Consider the following 11,948-nt stretch of genomic DNA (forward strand, 5'->3'; position numbering starts at 1 on the left):
CCACTGAACTCTGACCCTCTGATGGACTCTCCCACTCCCCCCTCCCAAATACACACACACTGTCACTTTAATCAGTCTGAATAAGCTCTTTTGCACTACAATCATTATATCTGCACTGTTGTTTACTTCACTGGTTTGCACTCTATCTGCCATGCGCCTTGTGCTGCTTTATATATTTTTTTACATTTTACCTTATTTGTATAATTGTATAGTTGTATTTTATATTTAAATCTGTATCTATCTGTATTTATGTTCTACTTTTAGTGTTATCTGTATGCACCAAGGGTCTGAGGGTAGCGCAATTTCAATTCTCTGTGTGTATGTGCTGTACATGTGGAAGAATTGACAATAAAGCAAACTTGACTTGACTTGACTTGACTTATACTCACGCTGTGATCAGCGGCAGCTGGATGCAATAATCGCATGCCAATGTGCATTGGCTCGTTTAGTTTACACTCGAAGTAGATTGGTCTCTCTAAGCGAGTTCCCAATTTGTCGGTCATCCGACGTGACGTCTCCGTTCCCTCCTTCAGGGAACGAGGGTTACCATACGTAACCGAGACGTTTTTGATAGTTTAAGATTAATAGTCTGGGAATGGTTAAAACAATAATACTTCTACACACAAAAAGGTCATTTGAAAAGTAGCAAAAATAAATAAAAAAAAAAGTTTTCAAGATAGTTTTAATGTCACCTTCATATAACAAAATAAAAAAGTTTAAATCTGTTTTGAAACTGCCCAAAATTGAAGTAGCACCTTTATGTGCTTTACATAACTCAGAAACCAACATGCTCATCTGAAGAACCTATAATGTATCATCACATAGGCCTACTTTACTGAAGTCTGAAGAACCAGATACGGTAGCCAACTCAGTATGATGTATAGCAGACAGCCATCAACTGAGGGATGGGCCAAGTAATAGCATGTACAGCATTAATTATGAGATGCAATACCATCCCTGCATTATTTATAACTGGTATTCTAGGCCACAAGAAAACCTTGTCTACTTTGGACAAAAATATTGGATAAATGAAACTTTTACAGACTGAAAATAGTGAAGATCCAGAAATCATCCAAAACCTGATACACTGAATCTAATATGGTTGAGTCTACGCTTTTGTCTTCTCAGAAGCTGATGCCTACAAGATAATTGTTTTTATTTATTTTATTTATGCATGTATGTATGTATGTAATGCCCTTGAACAGAGCAGATATTCCTTTTCAACTCTTATGGCAAAATGTTGCACAAGGATATCATATATATATATATATATTTTTTTTTTTTTTTTTTTTTTGTGTTGTCTTGAGGGGCACAAATTGTGCCTCCCTTAAGGCTCAAAAACACAGCATTTGCCTCACACAGTGTTTGGAAAGCTTCCTGGCTTGTGTATGGACACAACGTCTACAGCTTCTTTTGTTTACAGTCTCTTGACTCCACTGAGTGCCTGATGAGGCGGTGATGTCATGTGCATAGCATGGCGCGTCTGTGTAGCCAACCACAGAGGATAATCAGACACATGTTTGTGTATTTTAGTGAGGCTGGGCCTCAATCTTCATATTTCATACTTCACTGGCTTCCACTGATGGATTATTGTGATTCGCTCGTGTAGGGTGCCAGTTAGGGGGTCCCGGAGCGTGTGTGTGTGCAAGAGAAAGAGGAAACCTGGGGTATGCTTTGAAGTGTATTGTGTGTGATCTGTTTTGCAGATCGTAGTTGGAATGAAGGTTAAGTGTAGCTGATGTACATATACATACATAGATACACACACACACAGTGAGAGTCAAGCAGGGCAGTGCCTCAGTGCGTTGGATGAGGTAGTGTCAGGGCAGGGTGGTCTGTAGCCAAAAGCAAGGTTACTGCGGTGCTCCTTCACTCTCTGTCTCTCTCTTCCTTTCTTTTGCTTTCTCTGTCTTATCCATGCCTCCTTTCTTGATAGGCAATGCAAAGAAAACATGATTATACTCAATTTTATTACGTTAAATTATTACAAATTTGACTAAAGATTAAAGGCTATTGTTACAATTAATGATATTTTAGTGGGTGTCTTCAGTAAATGATGGTAAAAATGTATGATAGTCATTATTTTTTGCTCAGAAAAAAATTAAATAGGACACATGCTACTATATGCAGAATGTGTGTGATTCTGAATTTACTGATATCACTCTGAGCTCTATTTAATACATTACACAGTTATGTGAAAGTCACCTTATGCAGAATTGAACATGTATTGAATGTGTCCTAGAAGATAACATAAAATGCCCTATTAATGTTTTCTAGAATTAAAGACAGCAAACATCTTTGCCATAAACAAAATTTAATCCCTTATGATTGTTAATTAATCACTGCATATAGTCTCAGAGCCCAACATTATTTACATTATAGTGTCAGACTTGATATGACACATCACAGAGTGCAACAGCTTTCCACTCCTCTTTGCGCTTAGGAAATCAGTGCAGTGTTATTTCCATGCTGTTTCAAGTGAGGACCCTGATTTTGACACTTGTGAGAAATTACAAGTTTTGTGATTAGCGGGGCTCTTTTTCATCTGGTTGGTGATTGGAGTGTTTGATGTCCTCAGAGTCACTCTGAAGGCACTGAAGAGGTGATTCCCCCAGAGGTCTGTACTGAGGTTGACACACACACACACACACACACACACACACACACACACACACGGGTGTGATGTTTTCTCTCTTTTTTCCCTTAATGTTTTCTCCCTTTCAGACTCATTTTTTAATGAATGGATCAGACGGTGTGAAAGAGAGACTGGGGATGGTGTGTTTAGAAGCCGATTTCTCACTCTGGAAATGGTCATTGCGAATGTGACATCAAATTGATTGGTTGGCATGTGAGAAAGAGAGTTAAAAAATAATAATATTCCAAAGAGAGTATAACTATTCATGACAAGCTTTTACAATTTGCCATCACCACCTACAACAAAGAAATACCAACATCACCACTAGCTTGAAAAAATTTGCACCGCAAATTTAACAGGCTGATGTCCTGGAAAAAAAAACTGGAATATAATAAAAGCCCTAATTGATTATTTCATTATAAAGATAATTATTTGTTTTTGTAAAATTAATACATTTACATTAAGTGTTGTTATTGTTGACTAAAACTAAAACTATTAAAAATGTTTACTAATTTAAATAATGCTGGAACAAATTATAAATATTAGATGAAAAACTTACAAATACAGTCGTACATAGGAAAAATAATGGATAATGGGACACTGTGAAAGTAAGTCTGCTTGCTCTGCCTGTTCAATTTTTAGGAAATGCTTTTAGTGTGATTTGTATCTTTTCATAGAGGTTTCCTTCAACATGATCAATTTCCTTTCAAATTCCGTATTTAGCCATTTATACAGATTATGATGAATGTATTAATTACCATGAAAGCCAGCCCACAATACAGTGTCACTTAAATATATAAAGTCATGATTTGTGGGCAAGTACATAGTGGAAGTGTCTTGTCTGGAACTGGTTTGGTCAGTGCTTCACAGGGCACAAAAAATCAGTATGAATAAATGCAATGAGTGTGTTGGGGGAAGCTGGGTGAACCTCCAGAGCAATGAATGCTTTAGGGTCTAGTGGATTTATGGACTGATTGGACGTTACTCATCCTAATCAGCACCAATACACAAGCCATTGCTCTGATGAACTTTCAAAGTCTTCTGGTACTATGCTGACTGTCTGAGATTGAAATCTTGACAATGATCATTTAACCTATTTAAAAAAGCACAATTTCTATGGCCATTTATATTTACAGTGTAAATTACAACACACCCACCTTGTCCTAACCAGACATAACAAGGCATGTTTTCATTCACAAGCTATTATTCTGTCATTACTGAAAACATGTGATGTGGCACAATAACCAATGAAAAGATATCTGAAAAGCCACCATATGGAATACTGGGCTATTTGTTGACATCTGTGGTTAAAACTTAAAATTGCAAGTTACTTGCAGAGCCAAGTTACTTGTGCAGGGGTTGTATAACAATGGTTGCCTGTGATCACCTTATCAGAATGGATCTGACCATCTACACCAAGACCACTGAAAGTAAGAAGAACATCTTACAAAAGGAAAATATGTCATCTGAGCAAGCAAGAGTCTGCCTTAAACCCCAGGGGGAAGCTATTACAATGCCTGATCAAACAAAAAAATATTAAAATTCATAAAAACATAACTGAACATTTGCCTTGGGCAGGGGTCTCCAACATACCTGAACCAGCTAATCAAGGTGTTCAGGGCTACTTGATAATAACAGGCAAGTGTGTTGGAGCAGGGTTGGAACTGCAGCCTGTAGGATGGTAGCTCTCCAGGAGCAGGGTTGGAGATCCCTGGCCTAGGGTATAGACTAAAGCTGAGCACACACTGTACAATTTCAGCAATGCTCTTGTTAAATACCAACTCTCACTGTATGAGTAAATGCGATGTAAAGCCAAAGCTCATGATTTATGTGCTCACACTAAATGGTCTGATTGTCAAGCTGCGACTTGACTTGTATATGTGTGAAATATACATGTGGGACCTTCCCAAACCCGGAACTGTGTAGCCTCCTTCGCTTCCGTCCATACCACATGCAGTGTCACCATGGTTTCATTTCTGTTCAGATGCAGTGAGGGAAAAAAAAACTCTGCTCGGCTTCAACTGTGTGATAGTTTGATGAGGGGCGACCAAAGTTTCTGACATGCCAGAAATTCATTCGAACATCCAATTGCCGGTCAGGAGAGGTTAATCGCCTCTCATTTTCCCCTGTACACTGCCCGACAAATGACGCATAACAAAGCTGAAATTCGTACGACTCAGAAATCGTCTCAAAATCAGACGAAAATCGCAGTGTATGCTCAGCTTACACTACACTACAAAAAAAAAAAACACTACTACTAATTGAGATCTAAAAAACTAACAACCAAAAACATCCTTTCACAGATTTTGTTGAATGTGAAACTCGAAAAGATTAGAGAAAGAAGATTAGAGAAGTTCTCATGTATTTCATATTTTAGTCTTCAACAAGCTACAATACATATTTTACTTTTTTTTACCTGACTCTTCACTATTTTTCATGACGTTGATTTTTTGTATAATGCATGGAAACCAGTGGGGGTCCATTTGACACCTAACATCACTGAAGTCACCAAAATTTTCACAGCCTTTCCAAAACATATCTACATGTCAAAACGTTTTAATGTACATTTGTGACACTAAATAAAAATTCACAAAATTTCAAGAAGAAATAAATAGTTTAACCAGTGTTTTAAGCCATTTAAAAATCTAATCGGAGGAAGGTACTGTATGTTAACTGTATGGAAAAAAAAAATGAGGTCAGTCAAATTTGAGAGCTTTGCAGAGGCTACTAAACTCCTTCAAAAATTGCTTGATTTGTGCTGGTATGCAGGCTTTGACTGACAGGAGTTGGGGTACTACCCATGCTGATAAAGGCTAATAAACAACCTCATAAAAAGAGAGATTACTGCTGCTAGAAAGAACAGTCTCCACCATCACCAAATGACTTCCCACAACTCCCTTTGATTGACAAGTGTGACATATGAAATAATACATTTATTCCCAGGTGATAGGCAGATGGAGAGAGAGAAACAAAAAGAAAGAGTGATTGCGATAAAGAGAAACAGATAGAGGGGCTGCTAGAGTTTCCTGGCAGGTAGGGTATGTTTTTAAGATTTTTACTTCTCCAATCAAAAGGATTCCTTGTCGCTTATACTAAATTTAGCACAGATGCAATTAGCGGAAGAGTCACACAGTCACTCCTGGAGCAGCTGAACAGCCAGAGATGAGCAGAGGCTGGTTTTGAGTGAAGCAGCGAATCCACGTTTCTCTGCCCCCATCTCTCTGCTCGCTCCGGGAAGAGTGTAGGCTGATCTATTTTATTCACCATGAATGTTTTCCTCACCACATTTTTATTGAAAGGATACATTCAGGGGAGGGAAAGGGAGAGTGAGACAGAGAGAGCATTGAGACATGACCTCATGGCTAGTCTGTGTGATTTGCACGCGGTCATTATAATGCCTGGGTTACGTCATGCCCCGATTGGTTGCTGAAGCTCCATACAGGGCAGGTTCATACAGCTGTGGCCACAGCTTGTACCACTAGACACGAGATCTGGCACAATAACAAAGACATAATAAAGTCCAACTGTACGTTCCCCTCAGGCCAATGATTCCCCTCAAAGAATGTGCCCTGGTCCAGGGTAAAATCTATAACTAAGAGTGTCTTAAAATTTAATCTAGTTTTAGTAATGCAACCAAAACATGTTCACTTACCGAGTTAGGTTGTATGCCCAGTATTAACATGTAGTTTATGTTTCAAAGCATATATGGCCACAGCTAATGTAAACTTTAAAAAAAAAAGAGATTCTTGCAAGATTCATGCCGTGCATGCCATTTATTTGGTGTCCTTGCAGCTTATTCTTGAAATTTTACACCCAAGTTGTTGCTATTCTTATATTAAATATGATGCAAGTTATTTTAGCAATGTTGCTAACTTCTGCTAGGCTTAGCCTCATTTCCACTTCCCAAAGCCATGCCCCTCCAAAGGCATACTAACAAACCCTAATGTGCAAAATGACTGATAGATAAAATTTCTGACTGAACAATAGTAATAATAATAATAATAAGAAGAAGAAAACAGGCCCAATTTACTATTTTTAAAGCCTAGGACTGTCACAGAGAGAGAGTACCTATTTTATAACTATTTATTTCAGGTAAGTCACCTTTTATGTATTCCCAAACTTCACCTTTAACTCTTGATGAAGTACATACAATAAACTTTTATGCCTTCATGTGCACATAAGAAGCTCAATAAACACTATAAAGTAAACAGTGAAAGGTGAGTGATTAAATTCTGCATGAAATGAAAATTTGTTTTCAAAATGCATATTATAGATCTTAACAATTATTCTGTGCTATGATTCACCCTTCATTTTTTATTTTTCTATAATCCTACACTTGGGTGTATGTCACAATACGGATGATTACGGATGACAATGCACTTTTCACTATAAGCTGTTCTGTACATTGCATCTTTTAAATGATTGAAATACAGCATGTACAATTAACTTCATTAACTCATCATAACTTCAGTTAACTCTCATTCACAATACATTTCTTTATCACAATTTGACAACTTGTATACCCTTTAGAATACCAAGTTTCCCAACTGTAAATGCAATTGTGTTTGAAACTTGTAATTACAATATTCCAACTTCACTTGAAGGATACAGTAGCCTTGGATCACACACTAGCACACTATGTTAGCCAATGGTCTGTTGAAAATACTAATGTCAAGCTCTAGTAATTGTAGAAATAGGCAATGAACAATCATCAATTCATTTATGTAACCAGTTATTATTATTTGCATAAAAAAAAAGTTTGCTAATAATAGTAAAATGTAAAAGCAAACACAACGGTTAAGGGAAATAACTACTACAAGTGTAATTCAAGTCACTTGTAGAGACTCACCTCGTATCAACTCAGCATGGTGGCCAACTCTGAGAAAAGAGTATGTCTTTTGGGGATTGTGGTGCTGGGGCTTTAGGTTCCTGGTGGACACTGAACACCTTTTCTGATGAGAAGATGTGGTGGCTTTTGTGATGGGAGCACAGCTGTCTCTCTCTGGACCCTTATCATTCTTCTGAACCTCATCTTTCTGAAACAAAACCTCTCACTTTCAAGAGATGAAATGCTTTCGAGGCTTAACCTTTCTCAGGTTATCATTAGTGAGAAACCAAAAGCGTAGCATTTTAGCATCAAATGCCCGCGTACAAGAATATAACGAGACACTTGTGTGGGCAGAGGCAGAGGTGCCACGGCCACCTCAGCTGGCAATCAATAACAAATGTCTTGTCCGAGGATTCCAGAACCCGGAACGGTCCATCATATGGAGGTTTCAATGGCCCTCTGTGCGCGTCATGTCGAACTAACACAAATTTTGCAGATGACATATCGCTGGGAACCCAAGTCTTGTGAAGGCCGTGCTGAGAGGTGGGCACTGGGATGAAAGTGGAGACATGACTGTGCAGGGAGGGACGGTTAGGTGGGCCAGACCACGGGTTGTCGGTATCAGGAACAAAGTCACCAGGCACCCCAAGTGTCTGCCCGTGAACCAGTTCCACTGAACAAGCAAGTAAATCATCCTTAAGTCCCAGCAACACCCATGGGAGCCGATCATACCAGTTGTCATCCTTCAAGGCAGCTCTCAGTGCAGACTTCATGGATCGGTGAAAACATTCACACAGACCTTTTGCTTGTGGGTGATAAGCTGTAGTGTGATGAAGCTTAATGCCCAGACTATGCACGACTGCAGCCCAAAGCTCAGACGTGAACTGGGAACCACGGTCTGAGGAGTTGTCCAATGGGGTGCCAAATCTGGCGATCCAGGTGCCAATAAAAGATTGAGCAATGTCGGCAGTTGACGTTGATACCAAGGGAACCACTTCTGGCCACCTAGTAGTCCGATTCACCATCGTGAGCAGGTGAGCGTACCCCCGAGACAGTGGAAGAGGACCAACAAGGTCAATGTTCACATGATCGAAACGACGCTCCGGGACCTCGAAACGTGCTAACGGTGCTATAACATGAGGCTGCACTTTCGCTCTTTGACAAGCAATGCATGAAGCAGACCATGCTCTCACATCTTTTTTTAGGCCGCGCCAGACACATTTTGAAGTAATCAACTTTTGGCAAGCCTTCGTAACAGGATGCGACAAACTGTGGATGACGTCAAAAACGTGCCATCTCCAGTTTTTGGGTACAACGGGACAAGGACAATCCAATGAAACTTGTCAAACATGACGTCAGCCAATTTAAGGCTCGTTACTCCTGTCTTCAAGGACTGGACTTCCGAATCGGAACACTGGTCCGCGGCCATACCAGAGTAATTCACCCCCAAGTGTACCGCATTGGTGCTCGCCCGTGACAGGCAAACTGCTACCACATTGGACTTCCCTGCAACGTGTTGAATATCCGTAGTAAATTCTGAAATGTAAGCCAGGTGCCGTTCCTGGCAGGCAGACCATGGCTCTGAAACCTTTGACATAGCAAAACAGTGAAGTGCCGGCCTTCGAGTGAAAAACAAAAATGTCGAATGGCGAAGTAAAGGCCAAGCAACTCCTGATCGAACGTACTATATTTTTGTTCATTAGGATGAAGTTGGTGGCTAAAGAATGCAAGTGGCTGCCATTGCTCATGCACCAAATGTTCCAGGACAGCCCCAACCGCAAAATCAGATGCATCTGCAGTAATAGCGATTGGACTGTCCGGAAATGGATGCGGCCAACATGGCAGCCTCTGCTAGAGCCTGTTTATTGCTGTCAAAATCTCCAATCATTTCATCGGACAACTTGAGTATGTGACGAGGGGTACCGCTTTTAAGGGCCCTATAGAGGGAACCATAAGCTCAGCTGCTTTGGGAATAAATCTGTGATAGAAATTAACCATTCCCAGGAATTCTTGGAGAGCTTTGATCGTAGGCGGCAATGGAAAACCCTTAACCACAGCCAGCCGTGAAGGCAATGGGAACGTGCTGGCGCTCGTTATTCTGTGTCCCAGAAAATCGATAGACGAAAGGCCGAATTGACACTTGCTGGGATTAATGATAAGGCCATGAGCACTAAGGCGGTCGAAAAGCAAACGGAGATGCGACAAATTTTCTTCCTTGGATGTGCTTGCAACCAAAATGTCATCCAGGTAGACAAAAAGAAAGTCCATACCCTATTACACAAAATCCATGAGCCTCTGAAAAGTCTGAGCGGCATTTTTTAGGCTGAATGGCATTCGCAAAAACTCAAACAACCCAAAAGGGATGATAACGGCAGTTTTCGGAATGTCGTCCAGGTGGACTGTTACTTGGTGGTACCCTCGCACAAGGTCTACCTGGGCAGAAAAATGGTTTTTCCAGCTAGCCACACCGAAAAATCTTGAATATGAGGAACAGGGTAGCGATCAGGAATTGTGACATCATTGAGTCTGCGATAATCACCACACGGACAGTAAATACCATCTGACTTAGGCACCATGTGCAAAGGAGAAGCCCAAGGACTATTAGAACGACGTACAATGCCTAACTCTTCCATGTACGCAAACTCACCTTTAGCAGTAGCTAATTTCGATGAGTCAAGACGGTGAGTGCGAGCATACAGGGGTGGACCTGTAGTAGAAATGTGATGCTCCACACCATGCTTCGGTGTTGCCGTAGAAAAAGTTATGAGTTATGAGTTATGAGGGTTATGTTGGAAAACTCAGTGAGCATGTGCAAAAATTCGCAGCTAGGCTTTGAAGAGTTTGACAAGGTTGTTGTTGAAAAAACACTGAGCGTACACAGAAAATAATTGAAATCTTTGGCATTGACTAAACGGCGGTTCTGCACATCAACCAACAAACCGTGTGCGCACAGGAAATCAGCCCCCAGCAAAGGACGAGCTACCTTAGCTACAACAAAATCCCAAGTGAAACGGTGCCCGTTAAAACACAACTTAACCTGGCGCTTACTGTATGTTGGGATTTTGCTGCTGTTAGCAGCCTCCAGTAAGGGGCTCTTAAGCTCAGAACGCGCATCAAAAGGAGTCGCCGGCAGTACGCTCACCTGAGCCCCAGTGTCACAGAGAAAATCTCATCCCGATATATCATCCGTAATGAAGAGAAGGCAGCCAGTATGTCCACTGTCCACAGCATTCACAGACTCTGTGGTACTCTTACCACGGAAATTACATGGCAACGACACTTCCTGGCCCTGTCTCCAAAACGAGCATGATAAAAACAAAATCCGGAGTCGGTTCGCCATGGTGGTACTTGTGCAGCCCGATTAGCCACTCCTACCAGCGGATTAATGGAGGCGTTGAAATATGTTGGTATAGCACAACTCTGTGCAGCGGTATGTAAACTGTCCACCATTTCAGCCAGCTCTCGTAAGTCTGTAATCGTCGTGCCGGCCAAAGCCGTGCGGACTTGTTCTGTCATTTGTCGAAGAAATAGCTCCTCGAATATAAGGCAGGGCTTATGTTCACCTAAGAATGTCAACATGTGATCCATAAGCTCAGAGGGCTTTGCATCACCCAGTCCTGGTAATGAAAGAAGCTGCCTCGCACGCTCTGATTCAGTCAACCCAAAAGTTCCCAACAGGTAAATTTTAAGGGCGCCATATTTGTCCCTCTCCGGGGGTTCGTTTAACAGGCTTACAGCTCGCGATGCCGTGGAGCTGCTGAATGAAGCTACGACGTAGTAATACTTACTAAAAAATATTTACTAAAAAGTTAAAACTCAAGGATAGATCAGTACCCACTTCATGATCCTGCTGCACCTCCAGAAGAAGTAAGTCTCACACTTTATATGTTATGATTATTTGTAAATTGCCTTTCCTCTCAGAGCTCATTAGCATTTAAAGAGACATGCACCGAAACGGGTCGCTGTGAACAGAGCTGTTTTTGACAATGTAAAAAGGGTGTTGTTTTACACGACGACTGAGGAATTTTAAACAAAGTATGTTGCAGACAGTTCATAAAGACCCTACATAATCATACCAACTTGTGGAAAATGGGCATCCCATGTCCCCTTTAATAATCTGTTCAGTAATTGGTTAAAATTGAGCCGAATTATAGACAAGTGTCATTTAACAGAGCTAAATATTATGTGGCATATAACATAGTCCTGAATTTGATTTTTTAAACTTAAGTATTGAACATTTGAAATTTAATACAATTGAATTTTTTTATGTCAGAGTTGTATAGACGTGTTTTCAAACAGCAGATTTTTTTTTGTTCTGAATTATTAGACAGTAGACAGGATATTCTTAGACAAATATCCAGTTTTTAAAAATACAACTTCAAGTTTTCAAGATGAAGAAGAAATTCAGAACATCAAATTCAATATTCTAAAATTCAAAACGCAGAAATTCAGATCGCACATAAAGTAAGTCAGAGGTCATCCACA

General features: G+C 40.4%; 1 pseudogene; it reads right to left on the minus strand.

The window, feature by feature from the left end:
- Positions 1 to 7,771: 7,771 nt before the first annotated feature.
- Positions 7,772 to 10,979, minus strand: LOC107660008 (uncharacterized protein K02A2.6-like; annotated as a pseudogene).
- Positions 10,980 to 11,948: the final 969 nt, after the last annotated feature.

The sequence above is a fragment of the Sinocyclocheilus anshuiensis genome, unplaced genomic scaffold (assembly GCF_001515605.1).
Source record: "Sinocyclocheilus anshuiensis isolate Anshui unplaced genomic scaffold, SAMN03320099.WGS_v1.1 scaffold55, whole genome shotgun sequence".
In the NCBI taxonomy this organism is placed as follows: Eukaryota; Metazoa; Chordata; class Actinopteri; order Cypriniformes; family Cyprinidae; genus Sinocyclocheilus; species Sinocyclocheilus anshuiensis.